Below are 17,787 nucleotides of genomic sequence, written 5' to 3' on the forward strand. Positions count from 1 at the left end.
AGGAAGGTTTTAAGATACAAGCATCAAACTAACAAAAACAGTGACTTCAAGAAAAAAAATCAGAAATCACTAGTGTTTGAACATTAGATACATACGTTTCATTTCCCACGATATGAGTAACATTTATTGAGCATCTACTATGCTAGGCATTGTTCCTATAAAGTGAGAACAATCATTACAACCAGTTTAGAGAAGAAAAACTGAGATGCACACAGATTAAGTAATTTTTCAAAGTTCAAATACCAGTCAGTGAAAGTCAAGATCAAAATCCAGACAGTCAAACTACAGAACCCACGGTTTTCCTCCGAACTACAATATTATTTATTCTTAGTGTGTGTGTGCCTGTGTTCCTACATAATCAAAAGTCAGGTAGCACAAATACTCGGTGATCATTCCTGTATAACAGTTAACAAGATTTGTTGGAATTTTGAATTTTGCTCCAGGCAGATTATCAAGGCTTATCTTACCTTCCCAAAGTATCAGTACGTATACAAACTAAGTACTAATGCCAAAAACTCCATTCAGTATTTAACTTAATAATGAACATATAGTAGACATTACATAAAATATTGAGATCATTCTTCTTTAAACAAAAATTAACAGGGTGGCTCAGTCGGTTAAGCGGCTGACTTCGGCTCAGGTCATGATCTCGCGGTCTGTGAGTTCAAGCCCCGCGTCGGGCTCTGTGCTGACAGCTCAGAGCCTGGAGCCTGTTTCAGATTCTGTGTCTCCCTCTTGCTGACCCTCCCCTGTTCATGCTCTGTCTCTCTCTGTCTCAAAAATAAATAAAAACGTTAAAAAAAATTTTTTTAAACAAAAATTAACATTGCATAGGCCTTTCATATTTGATCTGTGAAAGTTTTCACTTTAAAGATATATACTAGCTATAAAACACCAATAAGATCTGAGAATGCAGCTTTAGAATCAAGTTATATTATTCCTTATGTCTGGGGCTTAGCAGTCATAAAGATGGTTGTATTCTACTATGAGGCTCTATCAATGGTTACAGAAGTTTTAACATGCTCACTAGAGGAAGCTTCCCATTTGGAGTTATTCCATTTAAGCTTGCTCTTAGTTTGGCATGGTACTTCTGATTTCTAGAAAGTATTTGCATACAGATATACATTCCTAAAAGGAGTTTTACTTGGAAATTATACAGTATTATTTCCATGTTTATCCCTAATATCTAGTAATTTCTAGATTCAAGAATGCCAATAGGATTTAAGTGTACCTACCTAGATTAATATATGTGTATAAGTGGGATTTAAAAAACTTGATCATAGCATATTTTTAATATTTCATTACAATTACACTGTCAAATTTATTTTCTCTCTTTTTAAATGAAAATAGGGAGTTCTCAAAGGTGTAATACACTTTCTAGGACTGATCAAAGTTGGAGAAGTAAAAAGTTATTATGTTCTAAAAGCAGTTAGCTTGGAATTATAACAAATAAAAATACAGTTTAAAGGAGAAGTAAAAACTAGTTAGTGACTCTATCTACATTTATTGGTAGGATGTATATCTACATTTATTTTCCTCTTTTTTACAAATATATGTGAATGAAAAGTGGAAGAAAAATAATCTATTTTCTCAGTATCTCTACAGTTATTATAATTAAGCAGCATAAGATACTAATATCCTGCTTATTCAAAATAATAGAAAAAAGGGGATTAAGAATCACTTCTATAAACAGGTTTCAACAATAAAACTATGCCAAGGGTAGTCTACAAATCACTACTGGTTTTATGAGATTCATTAGGATCTTGCAAGATCTCAGTGTCAAGGGAAGGAACAGCAATTGTTAAACACTATTAAAAACAGAAAATAATTAACACGTTTTTGTATATGTGATTTATCATACATCTCAAAAACTGTGCTGCTAATCTTGCTTCACTTTTTCAGGATAAGCTTCATATAAATGTTAACCCTATCAAAAAATACTATCACAGAAACATCTACAATAGTCATTGACTAAATATCTGGATACTTTGACCTCGTCAACATAAAAGTCATCATTGGAAAGATCAACTGTAGTTGGAGACTCCTCCTATGCAATTTACTGCAGTTTGTCAAAAGTATTAGTAACTAAGAGGAGAACATTTGGTAGAAAAAATAAGAATCTGAAGGGCTTACAGGAGTTGGGAGAGGGCAGATAAAGCTATGTTTAAACCCTAGTAATACCAAATGACATGATCAAGCCAGGAAAGCTTCTAGAACAGGGGAAAAGAAGCAGAACAGCCCATGAAGGAGACTACAAAGGACTTAGTATAGAAACAGGCATGGCCTAGGGTTCAATAGTGAGTGTTGGTGGTCAATACTGTTACCCAGGAAAGCAAATAATATAAGTGGGAAATATGTCCTTAAGTTTAGTCATAAGGATAAAATGATGTGAGAAACTGAAGGCATCAGTAAATTTAGCTGCTTTTCTTTAAGGAGTCAGAATGTTTGGTACAAAGGAATGTGGGTCACAAAGAAGACTGTAGAAATATTTAAATACAGGAGTTACTTAGGGATATTTGCAAATTAAGGATAATGTTCCAGTAGATCATTAAAAGTTAAAAATATATGAAAATGAAATAATTCCTACTTCTGCAAGAACACTATGCTGCTCCTTTACTTATGGCTTCAGATCACAGTGATGTGTGTTGAGTCTTAGTTCTAATCTGTTTTACCTTCTTGACTATAATAAAATTATTAAAATTCTCTAAATATGAATTTTATGTCAAATAGTGATAACAATACATATACCTCAGAGTTGTTATGGATATTAGACAGGGTAATGTGTGAACTGGAACTGGCACCATGCCTGGCACTGAGTGAGTAATAAATGAATGATTGCAGGGGTACATGGGTGGCTCAGTCAGTTAAGTGTCCAACTTCAGCTCAGGTCATGATCTCAAGGTTTGTGGATTTGAGCTTCACGTTGATTGTCTGTGCTGACAGCTTGGAGCCGGGAGCCTGCTTCAGATTCTGTGTGTGTGTGTGTGTCTGTCTGTCTGTCTCTCTCTCTGCCCCTTCCTGGTTTATAGGCACGCTCTCACTCTCCCTCTCTCTCAAAAATAAATACATACATACATACATACATACATACATACATACATACATACATAAATAAATAACTGCTGTCCTTATGATGCCACAGCTATAGCTGCTGTTCACTGAAAGTTCTGGAGAAAGTTCTGGAGAAACTGAAATTGAGGCGCTACACCAAAGATTCCTCACTGAGGAATGGGTTAGAGGTATGTCCTTAGGTCATCAAGAATGTATCAAGCTCTAAGTAAGACACAGACACTGCCTTGGGAATTATGGTTTGGTTCCAGTCCTTTATATATATAAAATGGTCTACAGACCATCTATCTAGTCATTTCAAAAAGTAGAGAATTACAAACAGGTAAATTAATAAATTTATATAGATGGTGTGGAAGAAGTAATCAGATTTCTTCAGAAGAAAAAAAAAAAACAAAAACATTTAGGCTGTGGCCCTGGCAGCTCTATTAAATAATTTGTTTTTTAAAATTTTTTTTTTTCAACGTTTATTTATTTTTGGGACAGAGAGAGACAGAGCATGAACGGGGGAGGGGCAGAGAGAGAGGGAGACACAGAATCGGAAACAGGCTCCAGGCTCTGAGCCATCAGCCCAGAGCCCGACGCGGGGCTCGAACTCACGGACCGTGAGATCGTGACCTGGCTGAAGTCGGACGCTTAACCGACTGCGCCACCCAGGCGCCCCTAAATAATTTGTTTTTTACTAAACATAAGAAAATACTGGCATTATCTGACAGTACAATAAGCAACATCCCCAAAATGTTTCACAGTGATATATATGATTCATAATTTTCATTTTTACATTAGCTATTTAAGAGATTCCTTTTCTTATAGAATCCATCCTTGAAAAAAAATCTTGGGGCACCTGGGTGGCTCAGTTGGCTAAATGTCCAACTTTGGGTCAGGTCATGATCTCACGGTTCGTGAGTTCGAGCCCCTCATCAAGCTTTGTGCTGATAACACAGAGCCTGGAGCTTCCTTCAGATTCTGTGTCTCCCTCTCTCTCTGTACTTTCCCTGCTCACGCTCTGTATCTCCCAAAAATAAAAGAAAATAATTTTTTTTTTAATCTGGGCTTTATGATAGGGTGGTAAAATTAAGTAAAAGAGCTCAGTTTTTTGTAACCAAATAAAAATTATAAAGTGAAAAAATTCAGTAAATTTAAAACTATATATTTAATAATAAGATCCATAATTATTAAAAATTGAGTATTTAGGGGCGCCTGGGTGGCGCAGTCGGTTAAGCGTCCGACTTCAGCCAGGTCACGATCTCGCGGTCCGTGAGTTCGAGCCCCGCGTCGGGCTCTGGGCTGATGGCTCAGAGCCTGGAGCCTGTTTCTGATTCTGTGTCTCCCTCTCTCTCTGCCCCTCCCCCGTTCATGCTCTGTCTCTCTCTGTCCCAAAAATAAATAAACGTTGAAAAAAAAAAAAATTAAAAAAAAAAAAATTGAGTATTTAGAATTTAAAAGTCAGTCTTTTCATGCAAAAGGTGAAATTAGTTTAGGTCTAAGTAATAATGAGAATTAAGTTAATATTTAATTATCATTGAGTATAATTGTATGTAATTAGTAAACAAGGGGACTTAATGCAGTGTAAGAATAATTTAAATAGCAAATGAAGTGACAGAAACTATAATAAAAATATACTGAGGTTCCCACCATAAACCAGGGAATAAGATATGGAATGATACCAAAATTAAATGCTATATTCTGTTAATAAGCTATAATACCTATCAAGAGCCAGATATTAGTTAAGAGAAAACAGACTTAGACAACAATAGAAAAAATTCAGTACTGGACTGTGGAAAAACTGTCTGATAATATAGAAATATCTAACAAATAATTGGAAATAATTAGTGAAGGGTGAAGCAGCCTTAAGAATTCTCCAAGTCTCTCTCTCTGATAATAACTGCACACATAACTTCTTTTCTTTTTTTAAGAGGTATTTATTTATTTACTTTTAAGTAGGCTCTACACCCAACATGGGGCTTGAATTCACAACGCCGAGACCAAGAGTCGAATGCTCTACCGACAACCAGTCAGCCACCCCTGCACACAATTTCAATTTGGCGCATCAAAGGCAAAAGGTCACATTTACATGTCTATTGGCCTTACAGTTATTTCTGCATTTGGAATAGAACAATAGGCTGTGTAGTTTCATATGAAGTCACATTTTTGGACCAGATAAAGTGATATTTAACCAAGCCTCATTTTTAAACAGTTTTTATTTTGACTGGTATAGAGTCAAACCACATAGGTTTCATATTTTATTTCCTTCAAATCATTAGTTCAAAGTCCTCTCTCATTATATGTAATTTATTCCTTTTTTCTTGCATCTCTTGAAATTCTTGACCATTTCAGTATCCAAAGTCAAATTATTTTTGAATATTTTACCTATTTTAAGTAACTCAAACATGTAAATAGTAATATCTGTAATATAAGTATATTTTCCTAATATGCATAATATTAAAGAAACAAATTCATAAAGTACAATATAGAAGACAGAGATACAATCATACACCTTTACTACTAATCATTGACAAGTATGAGTTTTTCATGTATACCATTATAATCCAACTTATGAAGTTCTTGCTTTCAAAAGAACACACAGTCTAAAAAGAGTTATAGATGAGCCAAACTTTTGTTAACATAATATAAGGATGAGACTGTAAAGAGGGAATGAAATATATTCACAGAAAATTACATAAGATATCAATTCACAATTATATATCTAAATTCAAATAAGTCATTTGCAGAACCAAAAGACAAATATATTCCATCAAAAACAAGGAATAAGTGGTCATGAAAATATTAAAATTTAAAACAAAGCCAGAAGGATTTGAATGTCTGTACCACTTATGAGCTGTGAGACCTAGGGCAAGTTGTCTAACCTCTCTAAGCCCCAATATATATCTTCACCTGTTAAAAAAATTAAATAAATAAAATAAAACCTACCACACAGAAAGCCTCTGAGGACTAATAGTCGGTATATAATAAAAACTGTTAAGCAAATGACTTGTTAGAGAATCATATGAGAAACTTACCTTCCCACCCTTTTCTAATTTTCTGTGTCTGTTCTAAGCCAAATGCAAAAGTGTAGCAAAGAAAATCAAGAGAGTTATGTGTGTTTGTGTGCCTATATATGTGTGTATATTCAGAAATAATATTTCTAGACCCTGTGAAGCTGGCAGGAATTGGTAGCCTTATACATATTTTTAGTGAATTATCTGAAAGTGTTAGACATTTTAACAAGTGTGTTGTACAGGTATATATCCAAATTACTAGTACATCATACAGAAACTCAGTAGAATTTTTCATATTCAATCAAATTCCCTAAGAAGTATGGAAAGCAAATTGATATAAATTGCATTTCTAGCTTTTGAAAATGTAATAAAAGACTCTAATGAATACATGCCACAGAGATTCACAATATAATATGAGTGCTTCCAGTAATAATGCACTATAAAAGGTAACTAAAGTCAGTCTGTGCATGAATTTAACAATTCTCTTATGTGTCTAATCCTACTAAATTTAATATCATACAAATATATTATTCAAACAGTAAAGCATTTGGATTCCCTAATCTAATTCCCCCATGATTCCAGAACTACATTTCTAAGTTCTGGGCCTTTCTGTTTTTCCCTAATTCATTTATGATGTAACACAGTTCTTTAAATTTCAAAGATAGGGGAGTATTGAAAGTGAAGGTAGAAAAAAAAAAATAAAGCAAAAGTGGTACTGATTTGGATGGAACCACCTCAAAGGAAGAAAAAAACTTTATTTAAAATGTGCAGTGGTACGAATGCCTAGGTGGCTCAGTTGATTGAGCATCTGACTCTTGGTTTAGGCTCAGGTTATGAGCCAAGGCAAGGATGGAGCCCTACATTGGGCTCTGCACTGATAACAGGGAGCCTGCTTAGGATTCTCTTGTTCTCTCTCTCTCTCCCTCTTCTCTCTCTCTTTCTCTCTCTCAAAATAAACTTTAAAAACAGATAAAAATAAAAATAAAATATATAGTGGAGATCAATAAATAGGAAGTAAACATTATATATTGTACATATAATATATAATTATATATAATCTCTCCATATAATCAATTATAGAAAATAGTTGTATCAAAAAACCATAAAGGAGAGCCTGGGTGTCTCAGTAGGTTAAGTGCCCGACTTTGACTCAGGTCATGATCTCACGGTTTGTGAGTTCGAGCCCCGTGTCAGGCTCTGTGATGACAGCTCGGAGCCTGGAGCCTGCTTCAGATTCTGTGTCTCCTTCTCTCTCTTCCCCTCCCCAACTTGTGCTCTATGTCTCTCAAAAAATAAATAAACACAAAAAAAATTAAATAAAAAGAAAATCATGAAAATTGTGGCTCTCATAATTGAAAGAACTTTTTATTCATCAGGTGAACTTGTGATATAATTGCTTTACAAAAATATGTACCTCTTATAATCATGCAGTTAGATTTACTCTTAGAGGATATCTTAGTCTGGGAAACCCATGGAACAGAGCCTGAAATAAGAACTCAGAAACAAGCAGTTTTCTAGGAGTTAATCACAGGGAGCATCTGCATCTGCTCCTATCACCAGCGTCTTTAAAGGTTGTTTTGAAGGGCACTAATTGCTTTTGTTTTCAGATTACTATTCAGAATGTTGGAATAAATCCATTTATGTCATCAGTTCTGCAGAAGCGTTGAAACAGACAAGTTACAATTGGCACCAGGTGTATCAAAACTCATACAGAACTGTCCACAAAGTCTTAATTACAATTATGTGAGACAAAAAAAGATAGGCAACCCAGGCCTCTGATATTATCCACCACATGCACCATTTAAGTCTTTTTTGTCACTGAGTTTTCAAATAGTGGCTAGTTTTTATATAAAGTTATGGGAACAAACTGTATTTGTCACTGTTTTATATTCATTGTTGTCCTCTTACGCCATACATTCTAGATTTTTCTTAGCCGGAATCAGCAATTGAGCTGTTCTAGATTGCTTTCATGGTGGGTTGATTCCTCCTTAATGAGTCCCTCTTCTTGTTAGAGCTATGGTCACTATGAAAGCATGGAAGTACCAAGAGACAATCCAGTATATCCCCTGAATGCTGGATACATTCCACCTTGCCCCCATTATGTACCAACCATTCTAGCCAAATAACCTAAAATTTTTCACTAATATGTCATGTCTCTGAATTTTTGTAGAGTTTATTTCCCATAAACAGATATCCATATGTCTTAGCATGACATATTAAATATAACACCATTTCCTGCTCACTAGGTTCAATTTTCATGATATAATTAAAACAGTGAGCCAGTGTGATGTTCTGCAAAATATCAGAATAATCAAGGTACTGCAGATTATTTTTGAGCAGAGAAAAGAAAATAACATTGACCTATCCTTCGGTCAAAATAATATGTTCCTGTGTTCTTTTCACAAAATGCAAACAGCTTTGGGTCCTCTCAACTGAGGAGAGTAGAAAGAATGCATTTATCATGTTAATAGCAGTATACTCAGTGTCCAAGGCTGTCTTGATACATTTAGGTAAAAATACCTCTTACAGGGTTACAAATGTGACTGGGGCTAACAACTGGTTGAAATTATGATAATCCACTACCATTTGTTACAATCCATTTGGTTTCTGCAAAACCAACATAGTTGAAATAAACATAGAAATGAGAGAGACCACAACTCTCACTTCTTTTAAGTCTAAGAAGGTAGATTAATTTCTTCCTGAGATAGATTTCTGCTTTATTTTACTATTTTGTCTGATAGCACTGGGACAGTTTCAAAGCTTTCCAGGTGTCTTTGCCCACCACAATGGCTCTCATTCCATTGTTCACAGATTTTTGCCAGCTGCTAATTCATTCCAAGTAGTCAGCCACTAGTATCACTTCTAGTAAGGGTGATCTTTATGTATATCTCTGTGACCAAGTTTTTACCTTAAATTGTAGTTTCCGTAATTTGGAGCTTAACTTGTCTACCCATGTCTGAAAAGCAAGTCTAGATAAATTCACAGATGTGAGTATAAAAGAAAAAGACACTTCTGAGAAGCGCCTGGGTGGCTCAGTGGGTTAACTGTGCTACTCTTGATTTTGCCTCAGGTCATGATCTCACAGTTCATGGGTTCATGTTGGGCTCTGTGCTTAACAGTGCAGTGCCTGCTGGGGATTCTCTTTCCCTCTGTCACTCCCCTACTTGCCCTCTCCTTCTCTCAAAATAAACAGTCATTTAAAAAAAAAAAAAAAGGCACTTCTGAAAGCAAGGACATCCAAGTTCTAGTCTTGCATCTTCACCAAGCATAGATGTTTTGCACTCAGGCAAATCACGTAAACTGTCATTTTAGCATTCTAACTACTAAAGCAGGAGGTTGGACCAGATGATCATTTCATTATTCATTGTAATATATACATTACAGCAATGTAATATGGGAGATTTTGTCAAATATCTGTAACTTTCAAGTCAGATATCTAAAACATTGTTAAAGTAGAAAAAGAGTTGCTGCATATTCATATCCAATCATTGCCATGTAAGGGATTAATATTAACAAATAATTCATATTGAATGTTTATGGTGTTAAATGCTTTATATTGATTACCCATTTTATTCTCTTTCCAAAATTCTGAGGCTGATATTATTATAATTCCCTTACATAAATGATAAAATTGATGATCAGAGAGGAAAATGTGTTCAAGATTAATCAAGCTAGTAATTAACAGAAAGGGATTGCCAAAGACCATGCTCTGAGCCTCCAGATTATACAACTACTTTTAGCTGTCTACCTATTAAATAGCCTATTAAGAAAAAATGGAAATGTCAAAATCAGTTCTAGCAGTTTTTTATTTGTTCAACTCTGCCAAAGTGATGACTCTAATAGTTCTAGTAAGGGGGAATTTTTCTTAATTTGGCATTTATCCAGCTAGTGTTCTTTATTGTGACTGTTACTAAGAACAAATACTGATGTAAAAAAAAAAAAAAAAGGTGACACAAAACATTTCTACAGAACTTTCTGGAGCTTTGTGGTGGAGATCTTAACTTTTCTTTTTTGCAGACTATGAGAGTCAAAGACAGAGAGGAAAAAAAAGGAAGCAGTTAAAAAGAAGATCTTTGCAACCTCTCCAGAATTTCTTGATTACTTCTCATCTGGTCTAATTTTTCCCTGATGAGAAGCTGTGCTTGAGAGTAATAAGTACTGCATGAACTAAATACATCACACTTGACTGTCTGCATAATGGCACTGGTGGAAAGGAATCAAATGGATTTAGGTTTCATCAACCTGCAGCTATTGATTTTTCAGCTTTCCATGAGCAGCAAAATGGAGTTAGCAAAAACCACTTTTTGCACTCTAAAGAGTGAACAGCAAGGGAATACCAAGCCATACTTGAATATAATGTGCATTTCTTAAACAGACTGCAATTCGCCCGACTCCTTCAACAGTAATAGCACACCTCTACTTCACAAATAACACACAGAGTATTTTGTTAATGTTATAGTACTGATAATCTGAAGTTACACCATTCATCATAAATTTAAAGTTCATTAATCAGCAGATCTTATCTTTAGGTAGGATATATCTTGTATCTTTAAAAATATACACAGAAGGAATGATTTTGAAAAAAATATTTTCTGAAAGAGGTATAGTAAAAGCTATGCTTCAGTTTGACTCTGAACACTTATTTGAAGATCTTAAATGCCTCACTCTATCAAAAAATAAAATAAAAAACATTAGATAACATAGCACATATTTGCCCCATTATAATATATTTTGGAAAAACTAATTGGCCCATTTTCTGTGATTTTTTAAAAACACTATTATAAACCAACAACAAATGGTTGTATTTTTTTCCATTTAAATCTATTTTATATCAGTTATGAAAGGGCAAAAGAGGAGTTTGTTTTTGTTTTTTTTTTTGCAAGCAGGAAAATTAGAGTAAACCTCATTTAAAGTATGCTTGGCTTTCTGAAATTCACCTTTTTCATTTCTTAAATCTTTTTTTTTAATTCTATCCAAATTATTTAATTCTCAGAAACAAGCAGGCATATTTACTTATTAGTTACAAGCTTATCACATGAAATTAAACACCAGGATGTGTAGTAATTAGAAATCACCTCACCCTGGAAAATGGGATGATGACGGAGTCCTTGAATCAGTAGAGGTTAAAACTGCATGTTCAGAGCACCTTTGTATAAACCTGAAAAAGGCTTCTGATTAGAGATATTGTATGAACGGCACTATAATTAAAAGTTTTATTTAATCTAGCAGAGTTTATTTTAAGCACTGTGACCTTAGAACTGTATCATATAAGTAGAATAATTTGGAAAAAAATAATACACAATGCCCTTTCCTCAACTTTGTCTTGAGTTCAAACATTTTTCAAGGAATCATTTAGTATTAGTAACAATATTAATATAAAATACATATAAATTATGAGGCATAACACACTAATATAAAGGACCATGGCAATTATGAGTTGTTTAAATAGGAAAAAAGGTTAAGCCTGACCACCTTATCACCTTATGGATAAGTAAATATAGATACAGGATGCAAAACCTGAAACTATAGAAGTAAAAGCAAATATCTGTCAATATTCTTATTTGAAGTTGGGACTATACCTCTAAGCATAATAACAAAAAGAGAAATAATCTAGAACCTGACTCAGCTAACACAAGATAGACATTCTCATTATAAAAATGTATGTGGAATAATACATAAAAATAAACTTAATGGATACCTGTTTATCATTAATGGTATCATCCCTTAAACAAATCAAAACAGAATAAAGGTACTGGATTTATGACAGAATCTCCAGGGACATTATAAACACAATTTACTAATCCTTATTCTTATTTCCTAACATAAATAAAACTCACATATCTCTTCTAATATCTTCTCTTCCCCAATAGAAACCTGAAAGCATTTCTTACACACACATTTCATTTCCTGAATGGTGGTGGAGGTCAGAGGGAATTACTAACTTTGCTACTATTCTATACTTGTTAGCAGCCTCCACACCAAACCACACTGTGGACTACTGGTCTAGTTACATAGATTTGCACATGATAAGATTCTAGAACATGAAGTAAAGGAGGATCACAGTTCAATACAACCCAACAAGTCTACTAAAATTACTAAATTTTTAGAATTCTGAGAATTTGTCAAAGAAGAGATAAATATGAAAAATGAGATAAATTAACAAGCTGAAATGAACAAAGTTATTAGAATGCATGTAAAGATCACGTGCAAGAAAAAAAACATTGGAAGGTAATTAACACAAAGCCATATTAAAATCAAATTTAGATTCATAAAGAACTGAATGCTACAAAAAATAAAATCAGAAAACTAAAAGAAAAGTTGAGAACCACTCATAGCATGTGAAGTAAAGAAACAAGATAAAAACAATAGCTGAGAAGTTGTTAGAAATCCTGAAATGGTGATGCAACATCTAGAAGTAACCAGAACTAACAGAGCAGAAACAATAAACAAATTAAAACAGATTTTTAAAAAACAGTGCTTTTAAAAAGAACTAAAACTTATAAATGGTAATAGCTCATTGATATTTCTCAAAGTAAAAATAGGTCACCACCCTTAAAATAGGTGGAATTTTTTTTTTAATTTTTTTTTTTAACGTTTATTTATTTTTGAGACAGAGAGAGACAGAGCATGAATGGGGGAGGGGCAGAGAGAGAGGGAGACACAGAATGGGAAGCAGGCTCCAGGCTCTGAGCCATCAGCCCAGAGCCGGACGCGGGGCTCGAACTCATGGACCGCGAGATTGTGACCTGAGCCGAAGTCGGCCGCTTAACTGACTGAGCCACCCAGGCGCCCCTGGAATTTTTTTAATCAAATAATCTAGAAGTATTCAGACAGAAAAACTAGCCAAACAAAAATCAAGAGTGGCCAAAGATTTCACAACAATATTTAGTGGTGGAAGATCATTTTTGTTTTCTAATACTGAGAATTTTTCCTAGGCTATCAAGGTAATAAGGTAGAGACCCCAAAATTTGGAGACAGCAGCATGGGAATATTAACACCATGGAATATACAAAATACAATTCACAAGTGGTATTTCAAAAACACAACTAAAAATCATCACATGAGCACTTAAATAAGTTTTCTCTAAGTAATTTTTATACATAATTTTATAAAACTTATTGTAAACATTAAATCTGAAAGATAACTTCTGAAAGCAAAGATAGAAAACCACAAAATTCCTGACAAAACAAATCTAATAAACTGATATGTACACGTGTGTGTGTGTGTGTGTGTGTGTGTATACATCTCAAATTAGGTAGATGATGTAAGAAGGTAACAAGAGGGAAAATTGCTCATTTCACTTGGGTTAATGCTAGCTACTTCCATACAAGATCTCATTCCTGTTAATCCTTTAGATGACTCCTTCCTTGACCACAAATCTTTTATAACTACAACTTGAGAAGTCATCTTAAGACCATAGGGAAAGACCAAGATAATATTAGTGACATTGGCCCCCTTGGACTTCTCTAAACTAACACCAGCCATGACATACTTCCAGATTTGTTTTATAAGAAAAATAAACTCCTATTTCTATAAGTAAATATAATTTAATTTTCAATTACTTATGGTAAAATGCAATCTCAACTTTAAGACATCACTAAATCCTTACTCACTCTTAAAACTCCTAATAAAAAACTGAATTAGCACATTACATTTAGCAATGAGTGTAAGTATAAAATGACCACTAGTGAAATTTAAACCACTACGTACACTACCTTTTTTTTCTTAGAGTTAAAATATATACTGGAGCACCTGAGTAGCTCACTCAGTTAAGCATCCGACTTCGGCTCAGGTCATGATCTCCTGGTTCATGGGTTCGAGCATTGTGCACGGCTATGTGCTGACAGCTCAAGCCTGGAGCCTGCTTCAGATTCTATGTGTGTATCTCTCTCTCTGCTCCTCACCCGCTTATGCACGCACGCACACTCTCTCTCACATAAAAAAATAAAATAAAATAAACCTTTAAAAAAATTAAAAATAGAACCACCATATGATCCAGCAATTCCACTGCTGAGTATTTATCAACATATATATATCATATATATATACACATATATACACATATATATGTGTGTGTATATATATATATATATATATATATATGCACACCCAAGTTCAGCACAGCATGATTTACAATAATAAAGACATGGAAGCAACCAAAGTGTCTTTATGTGAATGAATGGCTCAAGAAGATGTGATATGCATAGATACACATACACGCATGCGCACACGCACACCACTCAGTGTAATGCTATTCGGCCATAAAGAAGAACAAAATCTTGCTGTTTACAACATGGATGGCTCTTGAGGATGTTATGCTAAGTGACATAAGTCAGAGAAAAGACAATGCTATATGACCTCACTTATATGTGGAATTAAAAACCAATAAAACCAAGTTTATAGGTACACAGAACAGATGGGTGGTTGCCAGACATGTAGGATGAGGGAGGGTAGGGGACAAGATGGGTAAAGGAGGCAAAAAAGTACAAAGTTCTATTTATAAAATTAAAAAGTCATGGGTATGTTATGTACAGCATGGTGACTACAGTAAATAATCCTGTACTGCATATGTGGAAGTTGCTGAGAGACATTAAAAGTCCTCATCACAAGAAAAAGCAATTTTTTGTAGCCACGTAATGTGAAAAATATTAATTTGACTTATTGTGGTGATCATTTCACAAATATACAAACATGTTGTAAAACTGAAACTAATGTGTATCAATTATATTTAAATAATTAATAATTATCACTATTATCAGTTAAATTTTTATATACATTGCAAAATACTAGCTGCCAGTTCTCCTAAGAAAGGGCCAAATTGAACCAAATCTCTGTCTTGCTTCTCTGTTCCTTGAGTGTCCTACCTCTGCAGGACTCATTTTCTAGTCTGGAGACATGATGCAAAAAAAAAAAAGTTTGAAGTAATTTCTATACTCAACATGGGCCTTGAATTTACAAGCCCAGTATCAAGAGTAGTATGACTGAGTCAGGCACCCCCATGATGCAAAATTTTATCAATTTCACCTTTCAATTCATTAATTAAATGTTTTTATTTTATCCAAGTCCTTTTTCTCTTTCTCTCATTACTCTGAGCTGAGCACTTACTATAATAATATAATATCTTCTCAACTCTTTATATGGCAATTTGTTTTACTTAATCTACTTTGTGCACTGGCTTCCTTTTAACAATTTTCTAATTTGTTGGTTTTGGCCTCTTGCTTTTCATGTTAGTGGCTTTTCTTAAACATCTGATAGTCCTTTACTGTCCTATTACATTTAATATTGAGACACTTGAGGTTGACAGGAAGCTCTCCATATAGAATTGGTTGACTGGACGCCTTTACAGTGGGAAGATCTGCAAGGAGTCTGTCTTCAGTGGCATCCTATTTCCTGCTGCAGGACACATACCAGATTGCAGTGTTTATGCCCTGAGAGGGTGGGAAATGGCTACTTGGTTTCTACTTTTTACTAAATCCTGTTTATGGCCTCAGGCCTGGTCATGCCCTTTTCTATGCTGGTAGTTTCCAAGTATTGTGTTTCTCCAGAAGGCAAACCTTTAGAGCCAGAGCTTACACCCAATTTAAAGTAGAGAGTGTAGTTCTGGTATCTACCTGACTTTAGCAAGGTTTTCAATTAATTTTTAGTTTCCCTTTTGCAGTTTAAGGGAATAGCTGGTAGCAGTTTACTGGAGAATCCCTCAAGAGTCCTGTCAACACTGAGAGAGGCCCACATGAAGGCCCTCCTTGGAGTGAAGTGTCTGTAAGGTCAATGACTTATTTACGGTCTTGTGGTCTCTTCAGAGTGGAAAGGCAATTCAGATAGAGGTACAGTAGACTGAGTACTCAAGCAAAGGAGGGCAGAAGGGAGTAGTAACAGTCACATCAGTCTAAATAGTCTTTTTTTTGTTGTTAAGGTATCTCTTGGGTCTTTAACTTTTCATTACTCTTTTGCTATGAATCTTTCAATGAAATTATTATTCTGTAATCCTGAAGTCTTTTGGAAACTTATGCATGCCCATCAAAATAGGTTTCTCATTGCATTTGTCTGATTTGGGTATTCTCACTTTTAAGTGCACTCCTCAGATGAAAAATCTTATCTAATTGGAATGCTTCCTGTAAAGGCCATTGTAATTCTGGGAACATGGTTCTTAGCAAAGGAAGCAGGTGTGCCAGAATGTGGTGTGCTCAGTTCTTTGAAACTTGAGGATCCCATTTCTTTGGCTAAGCCTTGGGTCTCTTGGCACATACCTAAGATGGATGTGCCACAGGGATGGGGATTTTATAGTATTTTACAGTGTACCTATCAGCACAGAAATTTTCTTGAGGTTAGCTAGTGACCCAGTATCAACCTAACCCATTCCATGACCAACTTATCCTAGCACAGGAGTTTACAGTTAGGTGGCAAGTGCTCTAATAACTTTTAAATGCTTGACACCTGGCCACCAATTTTGTGGCTTTGGCTTCTGACATTTGCATTACCAACAGACCCGTTATGCCTTTCAAGAGATGACTTCTTTACAGTGAGCTTTTAATACTCTAATTTATGCCTACTTAGATTTTGATATGCTGTTGATTAAAACAGTCTGGATTTCCTACCTTATATCCCCCCAAAGACCCCCCACAGCAGTTCATACTGTGCACTTACTCTGTGGCTTTGAAGTTACCTAAAGGCTGTCACTTTCCTTTCCAAAATTCAGGAGTACCAATTATTTCCCTTTGTTGAAACAATTCTCCCTAATAAAACCAGACTTCTTGTTTCTGAGATCCGTCAGATCCTCCCTGAGGAGCTTACCTTATTGATGAGATCGGCCACAAACCCAAATATTGTGGCCTACTAAGTCTCACCATGAAAATCTGGATTCTCTCACACTCCAATTTTTTATCCAGAAGGATTAGGGTAAACAAACTTCAAACGTTCAGAACGCAAAATAAGCGGAGCTAGAACCTAGAAAAACTTACCGCAGATCCCTGGAGAGCAACGGAAACAGCCTGTGGGTCCCTTCACCTGCGTCTAGGAGCAGTACTGAGACTTCAGCAGCCTGCAACCGACCTCACCACTGAAACTTTCAAGTGGAAACGAAATAACTTTGTAATGAGTTTGATGTCCTTCATCCAAGGGAAAACAACCCGTGAGCTGGGAGCCTCGCGGGGCCTCGCGAGACGAAGGTCAGGGTTTGCCACCTCCCGAGGGATTTTGGGTAAGCGCGTTTCCTAGAGTGTGAGGAGAGGCGGCACAGAGAGCGGGCGTGATTGGCTGAGAAGCCCGCTTTTCTAAGCCAAGGTAAACTCAACTGCAGCAGAGCTGGAGGATTGTCATTGGTGTGTGTTAGGTTTCTTTGGCCGTGAGGGTGAGGCTTTTCCGTTTCAGGTTTGCATTGGTGACGTGGGCCTGGCCACGGGAGCCGCCTGCATTTTGTCAATACGGAGGACCTCAATCGGTTGTAAGGAAGTGACAAACTTTTATACAAAATACAAACTTTTATAGCAACTCCTGTTTTCAGCTCCCCATCTTACCTCTGCTTCTTCAATGACTTAAGTTTCCAAGAGCTGTGGAAACAGTTATTTTTCATGTCAGCCATGCCCCCTGGAGGCATTGTGTTGTAAATTGGCGAAGTGAGGAGCCAGGCTTCTCCACTGCAGTGATTTGCTCTCTTGTTCTTTTTGACCTCATGGGGTTTTATATATTTAGAATTCCTACATTAGTGAGTTTTCATGAGGAGATA

At 35.4% G+C, this 17,787-nt stretch overlaps 1 long non-coding RNA gene across 1 annotated transcript in view; it reads right to left on the bottom strand.

Annotated features, from left to right (window-relative positions):
- LOC121030601 (uncharacterized) overlaps positions 1-17,286 on the bottom strand; it is a 74,178-nt gene extending 56,892 nt beyond the window's left edge. The window contains exons 1-2 of the long non-coding RNA XR_005790314.1: positions 17,024-17,286; positions 11,146-11,223 (exon numbers count right to left, since the gene is read on the bottom strand). This is a non-coding gene — a long non-coding RNA (uncharacterized LOC121030601). The remainder of the gene's footprint in view (positions 1-11,145; positions 11,224-17,023) is intronic.
- Positions 17,287-17,787: the final 501 nt, after the last annotated feature.

This window comes from Herpailurus yagouaroundi, unplaced genomic scaffold (assembly GCF_014898765.1).
Source record: "Herpailurus yagouaroundi ecotype Mexico unplaced genomic scaffold, PumYag 28, whole genome shotgun sequence".
In the NCBI taxonomy this organism is placed as follows: Eukaryota; Metazoa; Chordata; class Mammalia; order Carnivora; family Felidae; genus Herpailurus; species Herpailurus yagouaroundi.